This window comes from Helianthus annuus, chromosome 17 (genome assembly GCF_002127325.2).
Source record: "Helianthus annuus cultivar XRQ/B chromosome 17, HanXRQr2.0-SUNRISE, whole genome shotgun sequence".
NCBI classification, from domain to species: domain Eukaryota; kingdom Viridiplantae; phylum Streptophyta; class Magnoliopsida; order Asterales; family Asteraceae; genus Helianthus; species Helianthus annuus.
Window position 1 is genome coordinate 194807681 of NC_035449.2, and position 4779 is coordinate 194812459.

Genomic DNA, 4779 nt, shown 5'->3' on the forward strand with positions numbered 1-4779 from the left:
ATGATTCCTGTATGTGTGTTGAAATACTGAAGCTTGTTCAACACCATCTCCAAAAGAAAAACAAAAATTCTGTTAATGGCTCAGCATCCAACAGAAATTCTGATGAAAGGTCATCTAGAAGAATTAATAGAACCAGAATATCATCAGAAAGTGTACCCAAGCATGCCTGGGTACCTAAAAACCACTAATCATTCCATTTCAGGACCATCATGCGCAGCAGATCTGGTACTGCGACTCAGGAAGCTCCAAGCACATGACCGGAGATAGGAGCTTACTCAGCAACTTTGCCTCAAAGCTGGGTAAAATGGTAAATTAAAAAAAAAATGAAAGGAACATCTGACCATTGAAGAAAGTAGTCTATAAAGGCTTAAGGTACATTCTGCTAAATCATGGTCAAAATAGTGATAAAGTTCTCTGTGATTTGTAACCTGTTTGAGTAAAAAAAAATTCAAAAAATTTACATTTCTGATAAGATATCAGAAAATCTGATAAAATTTAAGAAGAATCTGGTACATCATCAGAAAAATCTAACAAATTATCAGAATTTCTGGTAATTATTCGAACAAGTTCATACATTTCATCACCTTTAGTCATAATTCAAAATTTACAAATTCATAATTTTTTTGTTTTGTTTATTTTATTCTCTTTGGCAAACGTCACATGACAGAAGATTTTCTGAATATTATCAATAGGTGTCGAGATTTTTTTTTCTCTCTTTCTTTCTTCATTAAATACACTGAAATGACAACAGTAGGCAATCATGATAGAAAACTGAAAAATAGTCGCCTAAATCATTTAATGAAGAAGGGTTCAATCTGGGTTATTTTTAAGATCACCTGATAAAACAATAAAATAACTAAGATTGTGGTAGACAAGATTCAGTGGGTAGATAACATTAATGACAGTTCTTAAAATTTACTATATAAGTCTACCACATTAAGCAAAAACAATCACCTTCATTCAGAAAAATCTCTTCATTTCCTTCTTCACAGATAAAGATCTTCACTTAAAAAAAATGCTTACCATACAAGCTGATCGTTTCCCACTTCTTTTACATCCATACCACAACCTCATACTCAGAACCAGTTTTGAGGGTCCTCTCTGGGATGGATGCCAAGCTGTGGTAAACATGCTTATGCCAAGTAACTTGGGAAATGCTCTAACTGCCAACATAACAATATTCCCTGAAATCCTTCAAACATTCCGGCAAAACGCAAAATTGTCAGAATGTCAAGATAGAGGGTGGATATATGTTGAAAGTAAAGTTCTCAATCAAACGATCAGAATAACTGAAAAGACCATCAGAACAGCTCTTCATCTCAATGATGACAACAATGTTCTGATGTTCTCAGAAGATGAGATGTAACACCCGTCTCATTTTAATACAATTATAATATTGAATACGCATTTTATGTAAAAATGCGACCTGTCAAAAACTTTGACAAGTTAACGTTCATACAAAATTAGAGTATTCAAAATATAGTATCAAATGTTTACAACTTTCATTTTTAAACTAAACAAAAGAAAGATATCGCGGAAGCTTCATTAAGTATGTGTTCGGTTCACTTCGTTGCTTGATCGGCATCCGGATGGTAACGACATTCACCTATTGTCAAAACCAACTTAAATGTTAGTTTTGATAATCATAGAAACAAGAATAAACAAGTTTCAATATCAATTAAAGAAATCAAAAATAAAAATTCAGATCTAAGTCTCTCGCGCCACGCGAGAGATTTCTTTAATTCGTTCGCGAGCTGCGACAGGGCCCGCGTGTCGCGCCACCATTCACTCATCCCCTCGCCTGCCGCGGGGGAGTCTGTTTTCCAGTGGGTCCATTCTCTGGACCTGCATATTTGCCCAGCTCCATTTTTACAAAATAACAAACTTCTAATTGCCATAATTTTTATCCACAAGTCCGTTTTGCGTGATTCTTTTTCCCACGCGTCCGTAATTAAATTACGGATCCGTTTATCACCTCGGTTTGCATAAAAATCTGAATTCTAAGCTATTGGCTTATAAATCCTTTATATGATTATTCGACCCGTTTAACTATAACATCACGCACTTGTTTCTAGTTAATCATAACACATACACCATAGTATTTAACTCAAAATCTTTATTTCATATTTGTAACTTTTGTGAATTACGCAACCAATACCCAAGTTATGCGCGTAATTTGTTTTGACCCGTTTAGAGAATTTAAACTTTTAAGTTTAAATTTCGCTAATTCTTTTCACCCATCATTTTCCCAAATTTGAATTGTCTACTTACATTTCACCACAACTATACTCGTGGTGGATTTAGTATATTTGACCAATTTTCCCGGATTCTACACGTCGGTTGGTTGTTTTACGGAAAAGACCCGTTTAGAGGCACTTGACCCCAAAAGGCTTATGTCTAAAATGTATAAAACTTACCAAACATTATTTATGTTGTTAAACAAACTTCTGGCCAAATATCATGTCAAAACTCGATAGTTAAGACATCGAAATAATTTCTGCAAGTAACGGAACTGTTGCTGTCAACAACTAATTTATTGACAAAACAACCGCGAAAATCTCCTCGAACAACTTTAAAAGAATCTATAAAAATTACTAAATATCCTTTATGTTGTAAACCAACTTCTGGTCAAATATCGTGTCAAAACTCGATGGTTAAGACCTCAAAATAATTTCTGCAAGTAGCGGAACTGTTGCTGTCAACAACAAATTTATTGACAAAACAGCCGCGAAAACCTCGTCATACAACTTTATAAAAATCTATAAAATTTACTGAACATCCTTTATGTTGTAAACCAACTTCTGGTCAAATATCGTGTCAAAACTCGATGGTTAAGACCTCAAAAAAATTTCTGCAAGTAGCGGAACTGTTGCTGTCAACAACAAATTTATTGACAAAACAGCAGCGAAAACCTCGTCATACAACTTTATAAAAATCTATAAAATTTACTGAACATCCTTTATGTTGTAAACCAACTTCTGGTCAAATATCGTGTCAAAACTCGATGGTTAAGACCTCAAAATAATTTCTGCAAGTAGCGGAACTGTTTCTGTCAACAACAAATTTATTGACAAAACAGCCGTGAAAACCTCGTCATACAACTTTATAAAAATCTATAAAATTTACTAAACATCCTTTATGCTGTAAACCAACTTCTGGTCAAATATCGTGTCAAAACTCGATGGTTAAGACCTCAAAATAATTTCTGCAAGTAGCGGAACTGTTGCTGTTAACAACAAATTTATTGACAAAACAGCCGCGAAAACCTCGTCATACAGCTTTATAAAAATCTATAAAAATTACTGAACATCCTTTATGTTGTATGCCAACTTCTGGTCAAATATTGTGTCAAAACTCAATGGTTTTCATCACTTTCACTTGTTCCGACTCATATTATTCACGTCAGAACATCAAAATTCAATTACGGATTTTTCTATATTTATTTTCAATTCACATACCAAGTATTCTATAAAATAAAAAGGGTGTAAGCAGTTACTTACTTCTCATCCAAATTACGCTTTTCTTCTCATAATTGTTTCGTTTGACCCGCTTTCTCCCCAAGCTTCCACCTAGCTTGTTAAGCGCCAAACTATCATTCATCATTCACAAGGTGGTTAGATTAATCATAACTCAATTCGATTATTCCACCTAACGCATTTCACAACAAAATTATCATTTATCGTATTGTAGGTCAGTTTGACTTTTTTTTTTAAAAAGTCAAATGCCCATTAGTATATAAAATGCACATTCAAGTTTATTAACTAGTTTAGGCATTCCTTAAACCCGGTTGGCATTATCTTTAGGCCACCGGTTTAACCAAAGTTCTAACCGAGTTTATCATGTTTCCAACACTTTAACTAGTTCAAGCGATCATCAAAACTAATCTTATTCATTTATTTCACTAGAACTAAGGGTTCTCCTCTATAAGTGAGACCCGTTTCATCATGTCACTTGCATTCATCCGAACACCTATTATAATCAAGTTCTACACACAACCGAGTAGACGCGTGATTTCACTTAGGCATTTTAACAAACACTTAGTGGGCATAATTTTTACACATTTATAAACTAGTTCATAGCTAGTTATTTTTACCAAGGTTAATATCAAAATTCAAACCTCTATGTCTAGTGTTCATGAACTACATCTAGAACTTGTATCATAACATCAATATTCATCAATTTAACACCCGAATTCAAGTTTTCATCACAATGACATAAAAACCCACTTAGCACATATATGGGTAATAATCAAATCCCTAGTTTCTAACACTAATTCATCAAGTTTTCAACTAGGGTTTGTTTCTAAACATGAATTCAACACAATATCACTCATATATTCAACATTCATTCCCGAATTTCGATTATGAGTGTTCATCATAAATTCAAAACATCACCGAATTACAAAATTGACATACCTTATGATTCCCATGACTAGGTGATCACGAATTTGTACTCATGCATTTGATTTGGGCTAGATTAACCTTCAATTTGGTGAATTTTGGGTGAGCTAGGGTTTGGAGTTCTTGTCCCTGCTCTCCTGGTCGTCCAAAACGCACACACACACACTTACTAAGTGTGTGTTGTGTTTTTTTTTATTTTAATAATCCAAGTTTCCTACTTAGCATTATTGGTCCCTCATGTTTTGTTTTCTTATTACTTGAAGCTATAACTCACTCTTTGTCACTTAATCCCACATTACTAGCTAGGTTAATTCTGCCTAGTTAACTTAATGGGTTCGGGAAGTTATAACCTGGTTTATTTTAAGTCCCGTTAACTCGG

At 34.0% G+C, this 4779-nt stretch overlaps 1 long non-coding RNA gene across 1 annotated transcript; it reads right to left on the reverse strand.

Annotated features, from left to right (window-relative positions):
• Nucleotides 1-1423: 1423 nt before the first annotated feature.
• Nucleotides 1424-4560, reverse strand: LOC110925831. The gene is made up of 3 exons (XR_002584767.2): nt 4416-4560; nt 3501-3589; nt 1424-1606 (listed from the first exon to the last, which is right to left on the reverse strand). It is a non-coding gene; the product is annotated as an uncharacterized LOC110925831 (long non-coding RNA).
• Nucleotides 4561-4779: the final 219 nt, after the last annotated feature.